General features: G+C 47.1%; 1 protein-coding gene and 1 long non-coding RNA gene across 4 annotated transcripts in view; one reads left to right on the top strand and one right to left on the bottom strand.

Moving 5' to 3' along the window:
• Positions 1-27499, bottom strand: part of LOC139057471 (transcription factor Sox-5-like) — an 884741-nt gene that overhangs the window by 309813 nt on the left and 547429 nt on the right. The window lies entirely within an intron of this gene.
• LOC139057473 (uncharacterized) lies at positions 294-7555 on the top strand. Its single transcript, XR_011512812.1, has 2 exons — positions 294-3844; positions 7011-7555. It is a non-coding gene; the product is annotated as an uncharacterized lncRNA (long non-coding RNA).

The following is a 27499-nucleotide window of genomic DNA, read 5'->3' as shown; positions in this document are numbered from 1 at the left end:
CAATCATGTGGTGGCATTGTTTATTTTGGTTACCTGGCCAAGGCAAGTAATGCGAATAGGAGAACAATTATCAAACATCATTCGCTTAGTTAGGCCCAAAATACTCAGTCGGGTAACTATTAATAGCACTAGTCGAGGGCACGCTTGAAAGGCACTATTAGCAGTCTGCACGTCAAAGCGCAGTCAAGTCGTCGCCACTGTTGGTGAAATGGCAGCAGTCAAGGCGAAAATGACAGCCACTGTTGGCAGCTTGCATGCAAACACACATTCATGTGGTGGCATTGTTTATTTTGGTTACCTGGCCAAGGCAAGTAATGCGAATAGGAGAACAATTATCAAACATCATTCGCTTAGTTAGGCCCAAAATACTCAGTCGGGTAACTATTCATAGCAGTAGTCGAGGGCACGCTTGAAATGCACCATTAGCAGTCTGCACGTCAAAGCGCAGTCAAGTCGTCGCCACTGTTGGTGAAACGGCAGCACTCAATGCGAAAATGACAGCCACTGTTGGCAGCTTGCATGCAAACACACAATCATGTGGTGGCATTGTTTATTTTGGTTACCTGGCCAAGGCAAGTAATGCGAATAGGAGAACAATTATCAAACATCATTCGCTTAGTTAGGCCCAAAATACTCAGTCGGGTAACTATTAATAGCACTAGTCGAGGGCACGCTTGAAAGGCACTATTAGCAGTCTGCACGTCAAAGCGCAGTCAAGTCGTCGCCACTGTTGGTGAAATGGCAGCAGTCAAGGCGAAAATGACAGCCACTGTTGGCAGCTTGCATGCAAACACACATTCATGTGGTGGCATTGTTTATTTTGGTTACCTGGCCAAGGCAAGTAATGCGAATAGGAGAACAATTATCAAACATCATTCGCTTAGTTAGGCCCAAAATACTCAGTCGGGTAACTATTCATAGCAGTAGTCGAGGGCACGCTTGAAAGGCACCATTAGCAGTCTGCACGTCAAAGCGCAGTCAAGTCGTCGCTACTGTTTGTGAAACGGCAGCACTCAATGCGAAAATGACAGCTACTGTTGGCAGCTTGCACGCAAACACACATTCATGTGGTGGCATTGTTTATTTTGGTTACCTGGCCCAGGCAAGTAATGTGAATAGGAGAACAATTATCAAACATCATTAGCTTAGTTGGGCCCAAAATACTCAGTCGGGCAACTATTAATAGCAGTAGTCGAGGGCACGCTTGAAATGCACCATTAGCAGTCTGCACGTCAAAGCGCAGTCAAGTCGCCGCCACTGTTGGTGAAATGGCAGCAGTCAACGCGAAAATGACAGCCACTGTTGGCAGCTTGCATGCAAACACACATTCATGTGGTGGCATGGTTTATTTTGGTTACCTGGCCCAGGCAAGCAATGCGAATAGGAGAACAATTATCAAACATCATTAGCTTAGTTAGCCCCAAAATACTCAGTCGGGCAACTATTAATAGCAGTAGTCGAGGGCACGCTTGAAATGCACCATTAGCAGTCTGCACGTCAAATCACAGTCATGTCGCAGCCATTGTTGTATTTGTTTATCTGACGGCAAGTAACACCAATGTAAGCACAATTATTCACCCTGAATAGCTTTGCCAGCATTGTTTGTACTAAAAAATTCTGAGTGAAGTTGAATGTGTTTTATTGAGGCAATTATTTAATTCACAAGCCATCGGCATAGCGATCGACGGCCAGGTTCAAACAATGACATTTGTGAAGTAATAAATGGTGAAATTGCAGAAGCTATCAGTGCACTGCTTTGCTGGGCTCCATTTACATAAAATGTCTTTGCAACGACGAAAGCATCAGACAGGAAATGACACCCCACTGCACAATGTTATTCGTGTTGAAATTTTTTGCCGTCATATGTGATGGGCAGCGAAACCATCCCTTTACTAAGACTGATTGCATGAAAAATGCAACAGCATAGCAAGGTGTAGTTTCACAATATGGCACCCTTTCATGTGCACTTCTGGCGAGCTGCCACATGCACTGATGCATAAACATGAACAGAGGTAAGAGGCTAAGTTGCTGTGCAACTCCCATGACGCTTTTAAGAAAATCTATCTCTAAACCTTTCTGTTTTCATAGGCGATGAAAATCTGTTTTGAGCAAGTTGGTTAATCACACTGCAGCAACAACACAAGAAGCAAGGACAGAAAACACAGCGAGTAGGCAGATTGAGAAGACGAGGTAGACCAGTGAGAAAGGTTTTCATGAGATGGGAGAGGCCTGCCCTGCCGTTTACATGAGTTAGTGCTTTGAATGAGATTGGTTTATGAAAATGTGTAATGACTTTCCTGGAAGAAAACTAGCAAAAGCAAATGCTAATATAATATAAAAGGACAGAAATAATGGTAAGCGCAAGCACGCATGGAAACAGGCACGTATTCACACACAAATGCGAGAACTAAGAAAAACTCCAACGTAAAGAAATCTGGGAAATAGAAAAAAAATTGACAAACGCAAGAAAACATACATTTACAAACAGACGCGGATCGAGGTATTATAGGAGCGGGTTCACAAGCTGCTGTGCTTACCTTCTCATATGTTTTCTTTTTTAACCGTTCTCTTAATACTGTCTCGGGAAATTTTAATTGCATTCATGACATTAGTGCTCTCAGGCGCGTCCACATTTCACGACAGCGCTGAACGTCTTGACGTATACAATTATAATGTTGTTCCCTAATTTCCCCGCACCGATAGAAGCATCTTTAACCGTGCAGTAACAACTTTTGAAACAAACGATAGATGTACGAAGCAGAAAAGGCCGGTGTGATAGGGCTTCTCTATCGGGCTACTACATAAGAAAACGCAATCGGCAACACTTATGCTCAGCTCACTTCTGAGCACACGAACATCGCGTAGTACGACCACTTCTACACCCAGTAACGCTGCAACACATCGCACATATATATCACGATTTGTAGCTCGCAAACGCACTTCATAACGGCAACAGCACAGCTCGAACGTCGCGGTCACCACGGCGCATCGCAGCCGGCAAAACGGCTCATAGGCAGTATAGCACACGCAGAATGGCAGCGACAACTAGGCGATAAAAACTTATCGCTACTGATCGTATCGTTACTTTTGGTAAGTTGCGAAGGGCTGGCGTTCACCACACCGCGGCAACGATCCGCATACACAGAGCAGAAACCAAACGTGTACGCTGGGTGCGCCAATCGGCCGCTACTTATTTCGCCACGCCTTGAACGTGTGTGCTGCTCAGAATGCACGTGTATGTGATGGAGTTCTCGTCTGCGACGCACACGCGAAGCATGGCACAAGAAATCACGAAGTCGACGGCTTCAAATATTTCTTCCGACGCTCTCGTAAACACAACACACACTTCCTGCGCTCCGTCTGTTTCTGTTGGCGATCGCGCGCACTGATGAGGTCTGGAAGCGTACACCGGCTTGCTTCTTCCGATGACTATCTCCGTGGGTGCCACATATCTCTGGTAAAAATCACAAAAAGGAGAAAAAAATAGACTGTTTCTGACGCGGCTGTAGCCTAGGCCTTGCGTCCCCGCTTCACTTCGCTTCGAGCACGCGCCATGTTTGCTTGACGACAGCCGAACTATCCGCCTCGGACCAGCCAATGAGAGACGAGCAGGCGGCCGGACGGGAAACTTGCGTCCGCTCTCCGCTCGCCAGTAGAGAGCTATCCGCACGCGACCGGACGAGGGCGGAACGGACGTGCGGAGCGACCATGTACGGGCCCTTAACTTGACTGACTGCGTTGGGCTTGCCGATACGGTCCGTCGGTCTGCTGCTGCTGCTGCTGCTGCCGCCGCTTCTGCTTCGACGCTATTGCCCGACACGCCTACGACGACGACGACGTCGAGGTATACCTACATTTCTTTTTTTCTTCCTTTTGTCTCCCGCACAGAGACAACAGACCGTTGTTTTACCTCCCCGGCCGCGCCATGCTCGGCCCTGTACGGATCTCGCTGCGGCGACTGCCACCGCAGCAGCAGCATTGGAGGCGCGAGAGGCGCGTGGAAACAGCGCTTCGGGCGCGATGCGGCGCGGGTGTATCATTTGCCGCGTGCGCCGTGTCATTACGCACGCGCGCGCCGAAGGGGGGGGGGGGGGGGGTGGAGGTTTCGTGCATATACAGACGGGCGTGCGTGCGGCAAAACGTGCCGGGGGTCACTGCGTGCGAGCGCAAAATACGGAGGCCCGCGCTGAGCATACGTGCGCGTGTATGTATGCTACGGGCACTAGCTTGCTCCCATACGGGGGCCGTTACGCGCTGCGAGACCGGCGCGTCTGTACGTGTGTGCCGCGTACTACGTGCAAGAGGATCTCGGTCCGACGACGCGCGCGGAGGAAAAAGCGCGGCGCTCGCACCGCTAGCTTCCCGCAGGAAGGGCTGTGACACGGACGTGTGTAGGTCGGTGCAGTCGACCGGAAAAGAAAGGTGCATCTTCGCCGCCACGAATAAACACTATGCTTTGTACGCTTACGGCGTTATCTTTAATGTTGGACCCTTATTTGTATTGCTTTGGTTTTTGCAGTGCCTTGTGAACACAATGGATGATGCTTGGTTTTGAAAGACAGCTCTAGTTGACGTCTGCAAAGCGTCACGAATTAGGTCCGCGTGTACTACATGCACGGGCGGTGTGTTTGACGGTCCAGGGGTACGCGGAGGGATGAACAAATCCATGATACCTGGCGCAGTGTATCTGTGGGATCTTCTCGTGTGTTTATCTTGAATGCCGCGATAGAAATGATCATGTAAATGAAGGGCTTGGCTGGATATATAGGGTGCGGTATGTGTCGCATGCGAATGTGGAGGAGGATAGAAAATAAAATGAAAATGCGGGGATGTTAACCAGAGAAGCGCCTGCTTGTCTAACCCTGTGCGCTGTGGCAACGAAACGGGAAGTAGAAAGACGAGGCAGAGAGGAAGAAAAGACGCAGTGAATTCGTGGACGCGTACACAGTGAGATTATAACCTATGCCTAGAGAGAGCGCATTTATCGCTGCTATTGTTTCGCTGCGATTTTTGCCCGGAGTACTGCGGTGATGTTGACACTCACAGTGTGTCTTGGAAGTGAACGCCTTTAAGAAACAACTGATCTGCTTTCACGATGATTTAAAAAAAGAAGTAAACTTAAGTCACTCACTTCTCCTCCACTCTTCCGCCTGCTCTTCTTGTTCCTGCAGGCCTGTGAAACACGCATTGACAATAAAATACCTGTTGCTTTTTTTCACAATAATATCTCATGCAATTCACATTCGGTGCATGTTTGTACTAAACGTCGTCCAGCAATCACTTTACTTTAACATATTAGATATTACATGCATATATAGCTGTCCCCGAAAGTATAGTTCATGCCTTATGTTACAGTGTTCAAAGATACGGAATAACTGCCTATGGTCACTGTTCGCTTAAATGGCAGAACAGATTGAATTCTATTTTACGTTCCATACAGAAAACCATTGGTTACGACATTTTCTCAGAGATGGACTCAAACTTCATTAAAACGCTTCGGTTTTTAATTTCTGTTCTTTGTTGTTCCGAATTGTTAGCAAAATAAACTTTTGGACAAATAAATTTAAGATTGACTACATCCCCGCTCGCAAATTCAGGGCTATAAAGAACGTCACGTGATACATTGTTGTTGCACAAGGTACGGTTTCCGACCTCGCCGTTATTATGTCCCGTTACATTTCAATAAACTATCCGCCAGTGCTTTTCGGGTCAAGATTACATATAGGTTTAAAAACCCTCTTCGACGCCTTAACATTTAGCCTATATTGTTAGTTCTAGAGGTGTTCATTGTGTTACGTTGAATTTGTTATTGCTTTACAAGAATGATGTCTACGAAGGTCCATGTTCATATTGCACTACATATGTTATCTCTTATTCAGTGTGAATTGTGCGCTTGGTTAGTATCTTTAACAAGACTTGCAAACAGCTGTTACATCATTGTACATTACGTGAACAGACTTATTTTTTTTTCGTTCTACGTCTTGATTATCTGTGATTTGCCTGCTGGTTGCCCGGCGCTGCCTTTCAAGCCACCTGTGACTTTGGCAGGCCTGTATGTTGTAACTAATACTCGTTTGGCAATGAAGTATTATTATTATTATTATTATTATTATTATTATTATTATTATTATTATTATTATTATTATTATTATTATTATTATTATTATTATTATTATAACAGCACCACGGCGATGAGACAGCCATGAAACGATGGATGGCATGTAAGGGTTTATAGTCTTAAAGTAACGCTGGGGACTCACGAGAGACGTCACAGTAGACGGCTCCATATTAGAGGTGTAAGCGGTTGAAAAAAAGCATTAAAAATTTCGGAAAAAGCTGTTTTTTTTTCAACCAGGATAAAACTAGAAAAAAAAAGAAAGACGGCTTCCTGTGGAATTCTTCAGGTGGATGCTCAATTTTTTCCTTTCATGTACTTTCCTCCACCTTACGGGCTTCCGCAGAACTTATTTGTCATTTTCAGTGTCTCAGTGCCTCGAGTTGTCAATTAATTCGCCCGCGCGCACTGCGATCGGCTAGCCTCCTGGTTAGCTCAGATGGTAGAGCGACTACCCCGGAAAGGCGTTGGTCGCACATTCGAGTCCCGGACAAGGATGAGTTTTTCTTCAACTGCGAGGCTTTCTTTCTGAGAAACCCGTATGGGTTTCCTTTGTATCTTCGTGCCACAATTCGGGTGGATGTCAATTTTTTTCCCTTTCATTTACTTTAGTCCACTTTGCGGTCTTCCGCCGAACTGATTCGCCAAATTCTTCTGTTACGATGCGACTCCTTTCGACATATACAAACTTTTCTTTTTACGTGGCTGTCGTGAGCACTGTTATGAAGAACATGCTCAAGAAGAACAGGTTCACATAATGCGTGTAATTAGCAGCTGTGAATACTTCTGTGTGCGACCCATTCACATCGCTGTTAATTTCCTAGACCCAAGGTATCTTGGCGGGAACCTTGGTGACGCGCAGATTGTGGTCATTTTTGACTGGATTTCCCAACAGGCAAAGCACGTCGCGCTGGACACCGGGAAGCTTGTGTGTAACGTCGCAGAATGCGGAACCTGCAAGGGAATTTGGTCAAAAGAACGAGTTTGGGAGTCCGCGAAGCACCAGCTGGATCCATCCACGTGGTGGCAAGGACTTTGCTTCAAACAGCTAGCCCTTGAACGCCCTCGCCTGTCGCGTGCTGCAGATTCCGCCTCCTTCTGCGGCATGCGAAACAAACTGGTCCGAGTTTGTAAACGTGCCCACCGAGCTGCGCAACAGGCTCGCATGCAGGGGATCACGTGCAAAAACTTGTGTACGTGAACCCGAACCACAATGTCCGGAAGGCTTCGTGCGCTGCACAGCGAGGCGTTGACGCGTCAAGCGTAAATGAATCGGACACAGGTTGGTACAAATGTCGGCATTGACGCTTTGACGTGGAATCAATGCCTTTACGGGAAATCGCGCCCAGATTTTGAACCCGGAAGCTCTGCTGGGACTTTTGTGATGTGATAATGTAACAATTATATTCTTATCAGCATTAAAGAAACAAATGTGTCGGATTTTTCGTAGGTCTGTGCGCAATCGTCTTTTTTCTTTTTCAATTTACCGTATTTTTCTTTTTGAAAAAGATGAAAGAACCAGCTCTTTTTTCTCACGCCCCTCTAAATTTTACAAAATTTTACATCTCTACTCCAGATTAACTTTGGCCTCACGGTGGTTCCTTATCGTGCAAACGACGCGCGACGAATGCAAGCTTTGTCATGGACCACGTAAGAAATTTTTTCCTTGTTATAGCCGTTATACACAGTACACGATTCGCAAGCGAACACATACTTCTCGCGCTGCTCATAAAGCATATCCCCGTAGCTGCAGAGTTGAGCGAGTACTAGGCTTTATTCCCCCCCCCCCCCCCCCCCATTTAGTATCACGAGCATGATACTCCCAAGAAGAGAAATTAAAAGACCGGAGCAGTGAGCGCAATAATTTTCTGCACGTGTGGACAAGAGTCGTACGTGTGGAATCGCGATGACTGCAAATTTGAACGGCTTGTACTAGCGTTGCGGTAGGCCCAGATACCAGTCATGACGTCAACAGAATGCTCCCATCTCTACCGTCTGTATACGTCTCCTAATTTCCTTCCCGCTACTTCCTGCATGCTAACATGCATAGACTCATGCGCATACGTGGTCTTTTCTTGGCGACGGTCATGTTGTGCGTTCACTACTGTATGCACCAACGTAATTCTTTTTTTTTTTGTAGTCAACAGTGGGACACATGTTGTTCCACCCAACGTTCTGGTGTTTGTTCTTCTGTTGTTTCCAATTCTGCCGGTCAACAAGTGTAGGGCAAGCGAGTATACGGACCTCTCTATGTCAACAAACTTTCGCTGTTCGTATGAGTTCACTTCAGGCAACCCGTATTTCTTGCTCGGCACCAAGCAGGAAATCCACACATTTGCTGCACTGTCTATATATATCGTCAGTCAAGGCAACGATTTACTTAGATCAAACACACAAACTTCGGAAGCCGTCTAACGACAAGTACAACCCCATGATTATTAAAAATGGCTTGGGAACGAGAGCCATATACGTTTGCCTCGTCTTTGGCTTCGTAGTGAACAGTTGGTTCAGAAAAGAATATCTGCTCGACAGGAGTTTCCGCTCAAAACTCCGGCTATTGATATATAGTATATAGGGTATCTTAACTAACGTTAGCCAAGCTGTTCTAAGAAAAAAAAAAAGAAAAGAAACACGGTGCAAGATACGGCTATAAGATAAGACTTGTGAGGAACGAATACCTTAGGTTTTATAATTCTCTTGCATCATGTATTTTTCTTCATTCTTTTTTCTTGTATTCTTTTTCTTGCCGCAATTTCCTTCTTTCCTTCCCTCCTCTCTCTCCCTGTGATCGTTGCTTTCCCCTTTCCCATTCCCCCGGTGTAGGGTAGCCAACCGGACGTTATTCTGGTTAACCTCCCTGCCTTCTTCTTTTCTCTTTCCTCCTCCTCCTCCTTTCTTGTATATAGTGACACACGGTATAATGGCACGAAATAAGTGAACCATGCTGCCTGTATGTTTAAATAAACGATATACATACTGACCAACTTAATGAATGGTGTTCCGTAAGATAGTCTATGTGAAAAGGTTATTTGATATGTTATTTGATATGATATGAAGGTTATGATATGAGCTAAGGAGTAGCCGGCGCCTTAAATTGTGCGTCAACACCTCCTCATATCATATCAATAACACACACACACACACACGCACACACAAACACACACACACACACACACACACACACACACACGCACACACACACACTCACGCACACGCACACACACACACACACGCACACACACACACATACACACACGCACACGCACACACGCACCCGGCATGCAGCGCAAGGCGACGTTGATGGCGTGGGTAAATGTCGGTAATTTCATGATGATGTATAACTGGATATTTATTCAATTTTATTCTGTTTCTCTCCCGGAAGGTGCACGGCAATAATCCGGCGCGCAAACGTTAAACGACCACGCATAACCCATTCGTTAAACCCGCGTCACTCTTCTAATATTTTCCAATGCGCAGATTCAATTAGCTCTTGCTCTGTTAACCTGAGCCAATTAGTCGGGAGACCGAATCGTGACGGCGCGATTGCGACACGCCGCGGCGCTCTCGAGGCACCGAACGCACTGCCACCAACTTTCTCACGCGCGGAAACGCCGCGCCCACGAAACGCCGACAGGCGATCGCGAGCGCGCGCGCGCGCGGTGGTCATCGCCACCCACGGCACCGTCTCTCATCATCGGTCCAAGGAACCCGGCCCACAACGCAACCGCAAGAGTACGGCCGCACACGTCTACACCGGCTCGCATGCACGAGCGCACGCAGAGTGCGGCACCATCGGAGCACCGCTCCGGCTTCGTCCCCATCGCTTTCGTCCGTTTACACGCATCCGACTCCCACCCGCGTCTGACCGCAGACAAGGCAAGGGGTGATCATCGCCGCCTCGCAAAAGCCTCAGATTCGTGCGGCGGAGCAAAGAAACGCGCGCGCGCTCGGCCAGAAACGCAGCGGCGGAGGGAAAGATCGAAGCCTCGGCCGGGCGGGCCATCGCTCGTCCGCGAGCTGCCATCGGTGACAGGGCGAGATGGATGCGCAAATAAATAACCGAGGGGCCCCGCAGTCCCTTGCACGCGGGCGGGGTGGAGCGAACGGCGAAGAGCAAATAGCCTCAAATTAAAAGTACACAGGGGCGCTCGCACGCGTTCTGTGCGGCGAGCGGGGCTTTCTCTGGCGCGCTCTCGAGATAGACCGCGACGTGGTGGCGCGGATAACGTGTGCAGTACAGAAAAAAAAAAAAAACCGAACGAACGAACGAACGAACGACGATCGTCTTCGCAGGTACAGGTTGCTGGAGTTTGCACTGAAGAACTCAGTGCGAGTGGATAAAGTTTCATTGTGCCGTCGCGAGAGCACTGCGATAGACACGTGGGCTGTCCGAATGATCCGATGCGAACGAATTTTCGCTGTCTGCGCCGTGACGGTGACTAAACGTGCGACTCCTAGCGGAGTTAACTGTAGAATAAAGGGAGCACTCTCAGTCATTTGAAGCATCTAGGTAGGTATCTTGCTGACGCTCGTTCTGCCAGCTTACACTGACCGAACAATTATTGGTGAGTAATGGCGTACACAGAAATTCCTGTCAGCAGGGTGGTCTCTGGGCAAAGAATAAGCACCCTTCACAGTGCGGTAGCATGCAGAGCCGTCTAAATATTATAGCTTGCTCTTACGCGTGAGGGGATGAGAGAGGGGGGGAAGGTTAGGGGGGGGGTATAAACGAAATTTTCTTTCTTTCTTTCTTTCTTTTTAGTATAATATGCTACTGTCTTTAGAGTAACGTGATATGGAACAAAAACACACCGAGGCTGATGTACGTTTGCAGTGGAAGCGGAGTAGCAATGCGCAGATGTAGTTCCTAATTGATGAAACAGCGCATGCATACACACATGGGGAGGTATAGCGACAATTTTTTTTTTCCTAATCTCTTCTCCGACTGAGAACTTAAACAGGAAGGCTATATTTGACGAACATGAGGCAGGAACTTCACCGTGCATACTAAATCCACGTGCACGGAGCACAATCAAAGCTCTGGCAAAAGCAACTGGCCTCGCAGCTGCCGGAACGCAACAACAAGCTAATCCGTCTTCAGGCTGTCATGAGCTGCTCCTTATACACTTTCGGAACGCCTGCCCGTTTCGTAACCCAACTTTATCCGCCGCGGTGGGAGCTCAGTGGGGAAGGTGTTCCGCCAAATTATGCAAAGCGTCGGGGCAGCATTCTTGGCCGCTGCGAGGACAAGTGGATGAGCCAAAGTGCAAGCCAGAGAGTGCGTGAAAGGGAGGGAGTGTGGCACTGGATCTTGCAGCATGCTCGTAAACAAAGAAAACTGTCGAGAAAGCATTAACTCGAGCAAGCTCGCCTAACGATTTCGCAGAATGTTGCAACTTGAAATAAACCAGGGGGCCTATTTTGCGACGATTCCTTTCATTTTCTATATTCATTTTGCCTTCAGACATTACGTATTCCTTTTTATTTTCTTCATTATTTATTCATTTTGTACTCTTTTTGCCATCGGTTCGCAGTAAGCTGCGTCCATGCTATTGCTGGGATCGGCCACTCGGCGAGATACAATATATGATAACATTGTAATATAATAGAAATACAGAAAATCTTTACTAAGGCTTATGCGGCCAAGTCATGTGTTTCAGCGTGCTTATGAACAGTTACTGCAGACGAAAGCGCCCACGGCGACTGCTATGTGTCCTCATCGCAACTCGCTCGCAGCTTCTCTCACTCTATCCGTAAGCGTCACTATAGTTTCTCAAACGCTCTTATAGGTGATGACGGATTAATATACCACTAGCGTGTGCGCCCCCCTGCCGCCTTTTCCATGCGTATCGCTCAAAACGGACCCATTCCTTCAAGAATGGGCGAAGTTTTCGCATCTCCACAATGAAGCGCAATACGAGTACATGCAGAAACTTCCGCATTTGCGTGCGCACCAAAACAACGTCCGCCTCTTCCCCTTCCCCCCTACAAGCTGGACACACGCCCGCGACAGCCTCGGGGGAGTGCGTGCTCACACACACTCGCGGCAGGAGCGGGCACACCGGCTATCACGCTTGGGCTTTTCCGTCTAAAAAAAAAAAAAAAAAGAAAGGCGTGGTGGTTGCGTGCGTCGTGCGGTGGTGGCCCGAGGTGTGCGGTTGCGCGTTAACTGCGTTGCTCGTGTTGTGAACGTGCCGTCGGCGGGAGACATAAACATCGGACACGCAGGAGGAAAGGGTGAGGAGGGCGCCGCGTTCGGCGATGCGCGCGCACTCTCCCTGCGGCAGCTAATTCAATGGCGACCCCGAATCCATCAAATGCGCTGGCCGCGGCCGACGAAAGGGCGTGGACAGCGAGTCGGAGGCGCCGAGAAAGAAAGAGAGAAAAGGGGGGATATCGAGAGAAGAGGAAAAAAATACAGACTACGATAGCTGGGCTTGGCAGCCAGTAAGTCGGTGCGCCGGTTTTCGATGGAGGTAACAGTGCAGGTCAGCTGATAAAGGGAGCACACTAATCGTGCACCGAAAAAGTGCGCGGCTGAGGTTGCCGGCTGAGGCAGTGTTAATGAAATGGGCAGGCCCACAGCGAAGGAACAGTGCTACGTGTGCAGCGAATTGTCTGTCGCCTCGAACTTTCCGGACTTGAGTCTTGGGTAAGTTCCTTGCGGCTCCCGTGTCGCATAACATGGTCCCGCATTGCGTAGACTCCTCGACAGTAGGTACAGTCTTATAAAATAAGTAAATAAATAAATAAATAAATAAATACTAAAAAGGTAGCAACAACTGCAGTTACTAAATTTCTAAATTTACGACCCATTACAACCTCTTTACTGGCTGTTTACTACCTTCAATAATTCAGACTTATAGTGCTACGTTTCACAGACCAGTTAGTAAAAACTAGCACTTCACGTCTCACCCGTGGTATATCATGCTGTTTAGTGGCGGTCTCAGTACCATGTTTAGACACCCTATGGTTTCTATGTCATCAAGTTGGAATCCCACTTATGTGCTGTGATGTAGGGCACATATGTGCAGACTGTACGTTATACAAATATAGGTTTCTAACTTTGTTTATCTATCCCAATAGATAGGTCGCCCACTGGTGCAACTTGTGCTCGTAAAGGTTATCGCAGTCTATACTTGTAAGGTCGTTCACAGAAACCTGTTAGTAGTATCCGTTAGTAGTAACCTGTTAGTGGTACCACAGAAACCAGTTAGTATCCCGATTATCGTATTGTGTAACGCACTGTTCCTTTTTTTCGTTTGTTCCTTTCTGTACAGCGCAGTCTATTAAAGGGAACCTAATCTTCCTGTAATAACCCTTAGGTGCCATTAGCTGAAAGTGTTATAAATATCATGAGTACCACTAAACTATGCGTGAATGCTCTTTTCGATTTTGTTTCCTTTCTTTCGCATACGTGTTTATTACACATTTTTAGAACAGAAGCGACCTAATTATTTCTTGGCAATGGAAACACCACTTGTAAACAAAACATGGCCCACCAGCTTAACTGTGTAGCAAATGTCATTATATTGGTGCCGTTATACTATCTGTGGTTTGTAATGTGATTACCAGTGCTAGTCATATGGATCACCTCATAAGCGTAGTAAATGCAACAGTTCTTACCCGAATCTTAATTAACCTTGCGACATGCAATTACTAGCTTTTGGTTAGTAACCGACGAGGCCTTTTTTTCCTAAGAGTGTGCGCCACATCGCTCATGGAGTCGTTGGGGCCTAAAAGTGGGTCGCATACTTGCCGCGACAGCATTGGTTTGTAGTATATATAACCAAGTATAATTCCAAGGATAACCAGAAATGCGCTAAAATGCGAGAAATAATGCGATACCTCTTGAAGTAGTCATGGCACCCGCTTTGTGTCTCGCTTGTCGCTGGATTGTGTTAACAAGGAGATTCTTCAACACCTTCTCTGTGACTGTCCTCGCTATAATTTACAGAGCCGATCGCTCGCAATCGCGATAGCACGCTTTCACCGAAGACCTTTAACAGAGGAACTTATTTCAAAATGCCGCCATCACAAGTCATCGCAGCAGAGGGCACTGTTGCAGTTTTTAAAGGCAACAGAATTGGACAAGCGGCTGTAGCCTGAACAGATGTTGATAGTGATGCAAGTGCTATACTGTGCTGTGCGGTGACAGTACGCGGCGACAGTGACCGACTGTGATTGTATGTCTATGCACCTTTCTATCTTTATCTCTACTTTGTTATCACTTTATCTCCCCCTCCCCTCTCTCCCCAGCGTAGGGTAGCAAACCGGATCTTCCCCTCTGGTTAACCTCCCTGCCTTTCCCCTTTCCTCTGTCTCTCTCTATCTCTTGTCGCTGGATTAAAGTGTTAGGTATAAAACCGTTGCAGCTCTGGCCCTCGTTATCTCGGGTGGCAGCGGCGGGGAAAGGCCCAATGCGTAAAAGAACATTTAGAAAACAGAAAATCGAGCATACAAAACGAAACAAACTTAGTCGTTAGTAATTTTAACAGAAGGCGTTTGTAGCGCTTTTCTTGCATATATAACTGAGAAATCTGATATTACAGGAGTGTCGATAGACGTGGCAGAAAGCATGTAGATATCGGGGAGGGCTCACATGCCCGTTAGCATTCCGTCGTTTTTTCTTACATCAGGCCGCGGTTCAGCTCAAACTGTGCGGCGTTGTAGAAGCGAGACGTGGATATGGGCTCATCAGAAAGGCGAAATTCACAGAAAAATAAGGACAATTAGATATACTAGCTCTGAAGAACCTCGGGGTCCTACGAAGAAGCTCCATTACACAGCCCAGTGGAGTATAGGCAGAAGTCAATGCTCGTGCAGTGCATTGCCCTAAATATAGCGCTGCGGACACCATGAAACTGCAACAAGAGCCGCTGCGCCTTTTTTTAGTGGCACGAGCATCGAGTGACACTCTAGTTGCACAGCACTTCCGGTTCATCTCCTGACACGACCGGGGAGGAAACTGAATATATATGAGAAAAAATAGAAAAAAACATAGTACAGTACACAATTAATGGTTTTCATTATAGATATGATATCAGAACATAAGTTGAGTTACAAGTTGAGTTACTGAAGTGTCTGGAATAATTAGAATTATTAGAAATCACTGGTTACCGCACACCAATGCACATAATCGTAGACTTTAGAGACTCGCCACGTGAGTATGAGATTGGCGAAATTCCTGGAAACCAGAAAGTAGAAAGCGGGAGGAATGACATCACAAACAAGGTGACATGATATTTAACCGGCTAACTAATGGAACACAGTTTCCTTCGAGTTAAGTTCGTGCCTTACGTTCGCCTAAGGTTAGCTTAAAGAAAACCAATGCCGGGATGCGAGTGCCACTAAGAGAGAGAGAAAACAAGGGTAGGAAAGGCAGGGAGGTCAACCAGAACAGCATCCGGTTTGCTACCCCACACGGGGGTGGGGGAAAGGGGAATAGAAATAGACATCTAAGTCAAAGATTAGGGTCGCCTACCATTTTTTTTTCTTCGCAAAAAGAAACAAGCCCGCGTGCCTCGCCGCCTCTGCAGGTAGAATCAAGCTCTTCTCCACAGGATCGGAGTAAAAATGAATAAATTAGGGGGGTTTACGTGCCAAAACCACGATATGAATTTGAGGCGCGCCGAAGTGAGGGACTTCGGAATAATTTGGACCACCTGGGCTTCTTTAACGTGCACCTAAATCCAAGTACACGGGTGCTTTCGTATTTTGCCCCCATCGAAATCCGGCTGCCGCGGCCGGGATTCGATCCCGCGACCTCGCTTTCAGTAGCCCAACACCACATCCACTATAAGCAACCACGGAGGGTATACGATCGCAGTAAATGATCAAAATAGGTGCGGATACGTGAGTTCGGTTCCTGGGCCCGAATTCGCAATCTCTTCGTTCGCATAAAAGCTATTTGCTATTTGCTGGCTGCCTTCGCCAATAGCACATGTCCACCATCACAACTGCCCGGAATTTCGACTCTTGTGAAAAACTTCTAGCGTATAAGATCTATTATGTGAATGGGGGCCCAGGTCTCATGATAACTTGTCAATACACTTTTGAGCGTGAACCTGTCATTGTTGGTTGCACGTGCGTGTGCTCTTGCGTGTGGTGTTTCAATCTTCGCTCTATACACGCATGGAGATGCATGCATGCCAGCTCTACAGCCTGACAGACTTACTGACCCGCCGCGGTACCACAGTGGCTATGGCGTTGCGGGCTGCTGAGCTCGAGGTCGCGGGTTCGGCCCCACCCGCGGCGGCCGCATTCCAATGGCGGCGGAATGAAAAAAAAAAATGAACTGTGCATTGGGTGTTTGTTAAAGAACCTAATGGGTGGTCAAAATTATTCCGGGGTCCTACGTTATGCGGCGTGCCTCATAATCCTACCGTGTTCATGGCACGCCAAATTCCAGAAATTAACTTGAATTAAAGCTACAGTTAACGTTAAAGTCGGCCCCTCCTTCTCCCTGTATGGCACGCTTGGGTCAGTCTGATGGCTACTTTCTGGCGAATACCAAGCTTGCGCTTACAGGCGTGATACAGGCACTTTGGTGGTGTTATGAGTAAAATAAAGAAAAATAAATAGTTGAATGATGTTTCATTTTATCCTCATATACAGCTTTCTGTTGCCCGATACGTGCTACATGGAAGTGCTTTTCTGAGCGTGAAAAAAGCCTCAAATACACGCAAAATTGCCGCGCGACTAGCCGCTCGAGGCACTTTGCGTGTACTCGCGGGCTTCTTTCACGCTCGGGAAGGCTTTTATGTAGCATGTGTCGAGCAACAGAAAGCTTTATCGGGAGTTTTTTATGTCGCTCTAAAATGTTCTAATTGACGCTTTTCATCTAATTATAATATATGAGAACTTGATCGATTATTTAATTAAGTCTAATTACCTAATTAGGTGGCATGAAACAAATAATTTGAGTATCACCAAGCTACGGCAAACAACATGACTTTGGTTCATGACTTTGGATACGTGGCATTTGCATATATTTAATGTTTGGCTCAAGTTACGTGGGACCCGTTGCATAGTAGCCATAGCTAAATCAAGTGCTCCACGACCACAATGAGAACGAACAATAACACAGCGCCCAATCAAGACGGGCGTACAGAACATACAATATACCCTACAAGCACACTGAGGCGACACAACACGTGTCATCCCCTATAGATCGACACGGCTGCTTAGCTTGCGTTCCAGGTTCGTAAAACTAATTCAATCCAGAACATACGCCTTGTTTGCCATTGTGTCATCGCTTGGCCGGCCTCTCTTTGAATTTAGTGCTATTGAAACGTTCTACGATAACTTGACCTTAAAAGCAGTTCTGTTCGACGTTAAAAAATGGTGGCACCTATTCTGCGCATCTATCCCTGTTATACCACACGCATATGTAGGTGTGGCGTGCCACGCGGGGGAACCTTGAAGGCCGGGCACTGTGAGAGCAAAAGGTACTTGGGCAGTATTCACAACGGATATGTGCGCTGGAGGCAGCCAAAGCGTTACAGTTCGCCTACTGCGGTCTACGAACCGGCGTGATTTGCCGTGATGATGACGTGTATGCGTGTGCCGCTTCAAAAGCTTGGTGGGACGATTTCCGTTTCGCTACCCCCTCTTAATTTTCCTCTTCGTGTGACTTTTGAATTTGAATTGTCTTTATTTCCATAAACATAAAAATTTATACGGGACTTAAGGGAATAGTTGCGCAAAGTAACTTGACGGGCCTTACAACCTAGTCTCAGGGCAGTAGAAGGCACTGGCACTGATTCAGGACCGACAACACAAACAATGCATTACAATACGCTACAATGTTGGCTTCAACTTGTGCCAGCAAAAAAGAAAATCTCAATATAAGAAAGACACTACAAATTTCCAAGCAATCCGCAGTTTACAGATGAGAAAAAAGCAGCAAATTGCAAACTTTGCAATTGCAAAAAGCAGCATGAAGCAGCAAATTAGGTCATGATCAAATTTCGCTGAAAAACTCATACAAACGCGAAACGGGGCAAGAAGTGACATCGATGTTATTGCGAATGAATGTGTTTAACAGGCGTCGTAAGCGATGATGTAGCATTTGGAAAGCGTAGTTGGTTCGAGGACGTGGCACCTGCCTTTGTTCGGGTGATCGTGTGCTGTATTCTGTTCTATTTCTAACTAACTGCGTTAATGACGTAATGTATGACTGGTTTTGTTTCTCGCCTTTACGATGAGCTAACGACAGCCTTAAGCCTAGTGCAGCATAAGTAATTTCAGCTGTTTGAAGAGAGATAAAGTATGAGGATCTGCTGGAACAGTACAGATAATACGAATTACCTTCTTTTTCTTTTTGAAGCAGGAATAATCTATTTAAGTTAGTAGCAGATGTCGTACTCCAAACAAGACAGCAGTAGTGTATGCGACTCAGGTAGAGAGCATTGCTAAGAGAAGTTTGCGTGGCAGTGGTTTTAAACGTAACTGTATTCCAGAGACTTGAGCAAATTTTCCTGCAAGGAAGTCTATGTGATCAGTCCATGACATACGGCTGTCAAAAAACGCACCTAACGTTTCTGCAGACCGGACAAGCTGAATTCTTGAAGAGCCTATTAAAATGTCAGTCTATAAGTTCACACGTTTATTTTTGGCTTGAAATAAGATAGCTTTGGCTTTGTCTAGTGTTACTTATAAAGCCATTCTCCTGTGACCATCTACGTATTTTAGCAAGGACAGAATTAGCAGTCGAAGTTAGGTTTACAATACTGTTTGGCGAAAAACGCACGGTAGTATCATCCGCGTATATGATACATTTTGGTTCGCTCTCCACAAGAACAAGATCATTTACATTACATTGAAAACTCCCTTTCCCTTTTCCTCCGTGGAGGGTGGTAAACATGCATTTTTTCCATGTTAACCTCCCTCCCTTTACTCTCTCTCTCTCTCTCTTTACATTTCTTTCTTTCTGTCTTGTCCTTTTACCATCACTTCGCTAAACGATTGCGGCGGTGGCACTTCTCCGCACCGCTATATATCTCACGGCCGGCGAGGCACGCGGGGCTATAGCTAATTGATTTTCACTGACGAATACGAGGCGCGCGCGGCCTACATAACAACTGGATCTACATACATAACGTGGATCTATATAGCTTCGACGAGGACGGGCACACACATAAAGGGGAGCGGGGGGGAGTCCGTAATTAAAGACAGCCGATTTCGCCCGCAATACATCGGCTCCATGGCGGCAAGCAGAGCCGCGAACGCCTTCCCAGACACATCAGCTCCTACGGTGCACGTGTAAGCCGCTCGGAGCAAATTTCGCCGGAGCGCCCACAGAAAGCGCGCGAGCGTCGAGTGCAGATATCGGAGCCCCAATCGCCCATTCCGGAACAATACGAACACGCATGACTGAGAGCTCCCTCGCGCGGCCCACCACGCAACTGGCACACAACAGGAGACTTCGCCGCCAAAGGGCTCCGGGGCAGGGCAGTGCGAACAAAAGATATACGGCGAGGCTTGCCGCGGCTTAATTAAGCCGTTGCACCAATTAACTTCGACGTGCGTGTGCGCGCGGATTCCTTGTTGTTATTCTCTCTCTCTTTTTTTTTTTCTTTCTTGCTCCTCGCGTTAGCGGGATTTCTGAGCAAACAGCTCGCTCGCTCGCGCAAGCAGACAAGCGGGCGAGCAGGCATGCGCGCGCTATAAAAGGTGCGGGCCGAACGAAAGCCGAGCGAAAGCATGGCCGAAACGAGTTTTCACGCAATGCTGGAGCAGGGCGTTAATGGGCGTGAAACCGCCGCGACTGGGTGTATATATAAAAGGAGAGCGGGCTCAAACCAAGCTCTCTCGGGGTAATGAGCTTTCTTTTTCCGCTTTGTTTCGGTTTTCTTTTATCTCTCTCTCTGACACAAGGTCTCCGCGACGACGCTCTTGTCCCGAGGGCACGCGGGTAATACATAGGCGAACACATATGTTCTTCCTGTTTGGCATTCGCGTGGAAAAATATTTCTCGGCGTGTCACGTTGTTTTGTTTGTTTGTTTGTTTGGTTTCCTTTGTCAAAGGCACGTGCGTTAGGTCTGTGTTTCGCCCGCGACAAATGGCTTTCCAATGAGCTACGCCCCTCTGCGAAATCCGCACGGCTCTCCATCAGTGGCGTAGCTAAATCGTCTCGCACACGGTGCCCATAGATCTTCTGTCACTGCCCCCCCCCCCCCCCCCTCGAGTGTAATAAGGAAGGCGAGGATATCGAAAATTTTCGGGGAAGGGGGGAGTGATGTTCCAGCACCAGCACAGCCGCCTTGGATAGCGCGCATGTCCCCCCTCCCTTCGCTTTCGTTCCCTGAGATCGCGAATATAGCAGCTATACGCGCTGTTTCATTTTCTGCACCAAATAGCACAGGGTGCTGTACACTGATAACTTGTGATAAGCCCATTTGCACATCTGCTGTCAGACTGTAAGGCTTGACAGTCAATACAGACGCGGCATCCTGGAAAGTATGGCTCACAAGTAACGAAAATATTTTGATAAAGTTTTATTCAGCGATTTTAGAGGCAATATTGCATTTGCAAAATTGAACCCCGACAGTCATATGTTGCCCAACAACAACTTCACGGAATTCGTCGTAGGTACTAGGCGTGCAGTACTTTGGATGTCGGCTGCCCTGAACCCAGACGAAAGTTAAATAGCGTGTCAGTGACGATAATCTCCCCATCCTATTAAAAACGCCACCTGCTTCCCTGCTGCGCGGGCAACACTGCTATGAAATTACAAGTTTTCTTCATTCTGACTCTCAAAGTCTTCATTTCCTGTCATTGGCAAACGTCATTATCCGAGCTGCGGTACCACCCCAATGTTGGGAACGAGCCTACTTCTCGTTGATTCCTGGCGTCACCATGAAACAAAAAAAAAAAGAAAGAGGGCCGTGATCAAGCCCATGCCAGCGAAAGCTTGCGCTACTGTTGGTCTGCACTCGCAGTGGAGAGGGTAGAGAGGTCGACGTCACTCGTGCACTATTTTATATTTCTTTCGGTACTATCACACTAGGCCTCCCGCAGTGTCAAAGTACTGCAGGCTCTAGCACCCAAGTTGTGCAGTGTTTCATCTATAATTGGTAATTAGGCAGTTATTTAAGATATCCTTTTTCAATATAGCACAGACTGAACGGAAGAGGCACCGAAGAGCCACATCGCCAGACTGTATGTTTAGTGACGCCCGCTCCGAGCAATAGCGCACCGCACGAGCGCACAGCGAGTGGTTGAGCGACCACTTTGCGAGTTAAATTTTTTAGCCCCCACATTCGTGCAATTATTACGTAGGATGTCGATAAAGCTGCAGCCGACAATTCTGCGGCACTACACTCTGGTCCATCGGGTACATGAGCTCGGGCTGATGGTTACCGGAGCATTCTTTATCATTTACGCCGCTGTCAGAAAGAGGGGGGCCTTCATGACACCACCCCCCAATAACTGGCACGTGACATGCCCCCCCCCCCCCCCCCCTTGTTACTACGCCACTGGTCTCCATGAACGCACCAGGAGTATGAGGAGCTACAGAAGGGGAGAGCGAACTGACCTGGAAAACAAAAGGCTTGCGGTGTGACGTGTTCGCAAATGAAAGTCAATTGCCAGCCTAACCTAACCTAACCTCGTTAGCCTATCCCATGCCGCACTGTTCGAAATAATTTGCGATATCCTGTAATAATTTGCTCGGGCTAGCTTACTTCGCAAATTTCCTACTTACGATAACTCTGAATCCCTCGTAAAACATTAGGGAGTTTCAGAAATATCGGTCCCAAACTTGGGGGATGCTATCGACCAGGCCTACAAAAGAACTCGAAGAGAGTACAAAATGAGCGCAATACAGTTTGGACTTTTTATTATGCAAAGTCGCTTGGGCACTATCTATAAAATTGCCTATTGAGAACTGCTCTGTCTTTTGCATGGAGGGTCGAACAAGACTACTGAAATGCTGGAACAGAGTCTTTGCGATATCTTCAAGCCGTGAACAGAACTGACGGATGCGGACAATTTTCCTATACTAGGACAAATATTGTGTCTGCTTTTGAGCCGCATAACGGTGTAACCGGTACGTGCTATAATACCATGTCCACTCCAAAAGGCCGCAATAAAGATTTGCTGAGTTGCTCGCTGGTTCAACGAACTGATGTGGAAGCAGGATTCGAAATGTGTGAAAATTAATCCTGAAGTGAAGTCCAAGTCGCGCCTCAATGAGAAAAACAATATTTTTCGCACATGTACATAGCATGCTCCATGATAATTAAGTCTTTTCTGAACATTCTACCATCACGTGTACTTGACACAACTACAAAGCACCAGCTAAAGAAGTTAATGAGAACTATTTTAGTTGGGTAGAGTTATCAGCTTTTGTTTACGTCCCAATAATGAAAGAATAATAACTGAAATACTAACCGCGCCTGATCGTTTTTTTTTTCTTGCCTTAGTTTGTACTTGTAATACCTGTTTTTTTCTCTCCAAATTCCTTGAATACATCCCTTCTACCTTTTCTTTATTTTTCATTCGGAGTTACAGTGGACCTTATGCGAATAGTCGCTACACTAGTCACTACAATTTGTGCTTTGTTTGTCTTTGCTGTCAATTATCTGTGAGCTTTTAACGTTATTGTGTGAATTTTTTCCCCTTGCCTTTCGTTATCCTTATGCACTGTCAGTGGAGTCCAATGTGGCTTTGGCAGGCCTGAATCTTGTACGCTTTCTTTAGACGGCGTGCAATAAATTATTATTATTATTATTATTATTATTATTATTATTATTATTATTATTATTATTATTATTATTATTATTATTATTATTATTATTATTATTATTATTATTATTGTTGTTGTTGTTGTTGTTGTTGTTGTTTTCACGGTATCTTCACCTGTCCTGAACTCCTCAGTTGTATCGTGCTTCGTATTTCGTGCAAGATCACCAGAGAACACAGACCTCTATCTGTCCCTGCATGTCAACAACACGCAACCATCCGCAGAATGCAGTTTCGTTATAATGCTTATTTTCACGGTCTTTATATTTTTCATAACTCGCTGTCATCGTTCCTTTCTGAGCTTTGCCTTGTTGTCTCATAGTACCATGCATTGTTAAACTGCCCTTCTCCTCCTTTTCCTTTTGTATTTTACATTGCGCTTTGTTGTATCTGCTCTCTCCTCTTCACAATTGTTCTTCGTATTCATTGATTTTTTTACTAAATTATATTCCCCTGAAGTGTTTTTTGTGTTTTTTTATTTTAATGTATGCGTGCGCCAGCAGTCAGACCTGGGCACATTAAATAAACATGACTGATTGATTGATTATTGATTTATTGTCATTATTATTGTTTCTCTTAAATGTACTCTTACTTTTAACACTTTAGTGATCAAAGAGTGGATTCTGCGCCCTCGTTAAGGGCTCGCGCGAAGTGACACAAAGTAATGAATGGGCATGTGATAACCCACTGAAAAGTCCTGTAAGCGCCAGATTGAGAGTGAGCTTATGTTGAGTGCCTGACATTTGCCCATACTAAACCCCTACTAGGCCCCTTTTCAAGCGCTTTAACCTTATCTGCGTTCCCAGTCTTTCCGCATATACACTGGCAATAAATAAATGTGGAACGCTGCCTTTTCGTCTCTGAGAAATTGAAGCTACTTTGTGGGAGATGCCACTCCCTTAACTACGGCGATGGACGTGGAGTCGCCTGGAGAGGTTCCTGGTCCGTCTACGTCAACAGCGACCGCACCGCGAAAGCGGTCTAGTCGCCCGAGTGACACCGACAGCGAGGACACTGTGATCTACTCAGGGACCAATGATGAAACCTCGGATGACAGCGATTTCGTGCCCGTAGCGAAGCACAAAGCAAAGAGAAGACTCGTCAGGACGTCCCCTTCCAAAAGTAAGGCAACTGTGATCCCGACGCGAAAGCCATCAGACCTCACCATTTTATATGTGCCTGTGGCTGCTAGCGACAATCTAAACCGGATCAACCGCCAAGCCACATCTGTATCGCTCGAGGCGCTCGTTCCCGGTCAGATCAAAGATATAAGGATCAACGCCCGTAAGAACATCCTCGCTATAGATGTCACAAACCGCAGCGCGCTAGACATTCTAAGCAACGTTAAGGTGCTGGATAGCATCAACGTACGCTGCTATAAACAAGACCATCATGACTCTACGGCCGGCGTTGTGTATGACGTAGATAATTCCATAAGCGATGCTGACCTGCATATACTCATCAAGCCGGCGACAGAGGGAATTGCCATATTGCAAGCTCGTCGCCTGGGACGCTCGCAGTGTGTCAAGTTAACTTTCAAAGGAGACAGCCTACCGTCCCACGTCAAGGTCGGTCACTTCCGACACATTGTACGGCCTTTTGTGCCAAAGCCGCTTCAGTGCAGGAAATGTCAAAGGATAGGGCACGTTAGTGCGGTTTGCACAAACGCTGCCGTGTGCTCACGGTGCTCTGGGTCGCACAGCTCCGACGCCTGTCGTGCAGAAAACAAAAAGTGCGCCAATTGTCAGGGCTCTCACGATGCAACTTCGAAGAATTGCCCACATGTGAAAAATGAGGCGAAAGTCTTGAGGCAAATGGTCAGGGATGGTTCCTCGCACAGGGAGGCTGCCGCTAAAGTGCGACGTCGACGTTCTCGTCGCCGGAGATCTAGGAAACCCACTGCTATTGCTAAGGATGCACCGCGTCTACTGACAGTCCAGAAACTTCCGCATACAACTAGCAATAGCAGCAATGACATTCCTCAGCAGAAAGTCTCCAATATCATTGCCTCAAGCGACGAGTGGCCGCCATTGCCACGGCTAGATCCACCAGCGGAGCGACAAGATGTAGGACGCTCGCCGAATCACGCTTCACCTTCTGGCAACCACGACAACGACAAACAAGTTGTCACCATGATAAGGGCCCTTATGAACACGCTACGAGCACTACTGACTGCCATACACACTCCGGCAGCTCGAGGCGCACTTCAAATACTGGATGCCCTGTGTCCGGTACTTTCCGGTCTTGAGAAGTACCATGGCTGCTCCTCTACATTCGTTCCTTAAAGAGGTCAAGGAAGCGTCTATCTTCCAATGGAATGTCAGAGGCATTAAATCGCGCATTTCGGACTTTCGTCCGTTTGTTTTTAAGAACAAATTTCCAATAATTGTCATTTGTGAGCCAAACGTTGAAAGCGCCATCCGCCTCTCAGGATATGAAGCTTTCATGTCTGCCACCTGTACCGACCGCAGCAAAGTCATCGTTTATATCAGATGCGATTTCACATATGTTTTACACCCAGTGGCACCTGATGACAACAATCAATATGTGTTTGACTATAAAATGCAACAACGTCGCACTCACGCTCATAGGTGCCTACATTTCACCTTAGAGTCGATTTGACAGCTCAAGACTAGATGGAATTTTAACAGCGACACCTGGACCATGGGTTATTACCGGCGACTTCAATGCGGATCATCCGCTGTGGGGAAGCTTAAAGATGGACTGTCGAGGAAGACGTGTACTATCCTTCGCGTCGGACCATGAGCTCTGCTGCCTAAATGATGGCAGTCCCACCTTTCTGCGGGGATTGACATACAGCAGCTGCCTGGACTTGACTTTTGTTTCAAGATGCCTCAGTGCCAGTGTGAAATGGTTCACGGACAACGAAACGCATGGTAGTGACCACGTTCCAACGTATGTTAAAATCGACGGCATACGCAAGTCACACTCTACTACAGTTCTTCATCACATCGACTGGCCTAAATACACGTCGCTCATAGAGAAGAAATGCCAAGAGATCCGGGACTGTCTGCCTGGCAACATCGAGAAGCTAATTAACGCCGCTGCTCAAGAAGCCACAAGATCTTTTAGGCCTATTCCTAAATTTTCTGAATTCGAAGCAGAATTGGAGCGGCTTCGAGCAATCCGCCGTCGCGCGGAAAGAAGGTACAGGCGCACCAAGTCCATCTACGACCTAAGGGAGGCGAGACGCATACAGAAGAAGATCCAGCGTCGGATCAACTCCCTGCAGTCTCTAAGATGGAAAACCTTCTGTGATACCTTTGATCCGCATAAACCCCTGTCACATATATGGAGAACAGTGCGTGGTCTTCGAACATCACCGCGACAACGCCACCCTTTCAAATGCCTGGCTCTCTACCAAGGTCGCAGGGAGATCGACGTAGCGGACCACTTCTGTCTCAAGGTCGCTGGTCTACCGCCATCGTTCGCTACACGTGATCTCCATGATGTTCCAATCTCGCGGGATTCTCGTATGGACAATCTGTTTTCCATCGAGGAGTTGCAGGCGGCGTTGGCAGCGTGCAGACGTTCCTCATCGCCTGGGCCTGACGGGGTGACATACGCAGCTCTTGGAAACCTTGGTCACACAGCCCGGCATGCACTTCTAGACGTGTACAATAATTCATGGCGTGAAGGCGAAGTTCCAGCTGCATGGAAGTCCAGCCGCCTTGTGCCTTTGCTCAAGCCAGGTAAATCACCCCTAGACGTGGCGTCTTATCGTCCCATTGCTCTGGCCAGTTGTCTAGGAAAGGTGATGGAGAGGATGGTGCTGACGCGTCTAGAGTGGTATCTAGAACATTACAAGTTATATCCTGACGCTATGGCAGGCTTTCGACGCGGACGCTCTTCTATAGACAACGTCATAGATCTCGTCTCGTCTGTTCAGCACGAAAAAAGCCTCAGGAGGCTGTCAGCGGCGATGTTCCTAGATGTTAAAGGCGCATATGACAACGTAACCCATCAAGCCATCCTGGACGCCTTGGGTGATGTCGGCCTAGGCGGCCTTGTTTTTCGGTGGATATCCAGCTCCTTGAAGGACAGGTCATTCTTTGTGCAAACAGAGGACGGTGCGTCATCACAACGCAACACCTACCGAGGCGTACCACAAGGCGGAGTCTTGAGCCCCACTCTATTTAACCTGGTGCTCATCGACCTGGTTCATACCCTTCCGGAATCCGTCCATGTGTTGATCTATGCAGACGATATATGCATTTGGTCATCAGGAGCGACGCGTCCTCAGGTGCGCGCCAGACTTCAAAAAGCGGCCACACTAACATCAGGTTATCTTCGAGCACGAGGTCTGGAGCTGTCCTGCGAGAAGTGCTCTATAGTCGCTTTCACGCGTAAAGCAATGAAACCATACGTTATCAGCATTAATGGACAGCCAATTGCCTACGAGAAGACGCACCGCTTTCTAGGAGTGATAATGGACCGAGACCTTTCCTGGAGTCCTCATATCTCCTACCTAAAAAGGAAATTAGTCATGATAACCCACGTGCTCAGATTTCTTGCGGGAAAGTCATGGGGTGCGTCTGTGAGTGCGATGCTCCAACTCTATAACGCACTGTTCCTAGGTCTCCTGCGCTATAGCTTACCTGTACTGGATGGGA

The sequence above is a fragment of the Dermacentor albipictus genome, chromosome 3 (genome assembly GCF_038994185.2).
Source record: "Dermacentor albipictus isolate Rhodes 1998 colony chromosome 3, USDA_Dalb.pri_finalv2, whole genome shotgun sequence".
Taxonomy (NCBI): domain Eukaryota; kingdom Metazoa; phylum Arthropoda; class Arachnida; order Ixodida; family Ixodidae; genus Dermacentor; species Dermacentor albipictus.
This window is presented reverse-complemented; position numbering and strand designations above follow the sequence as displayed.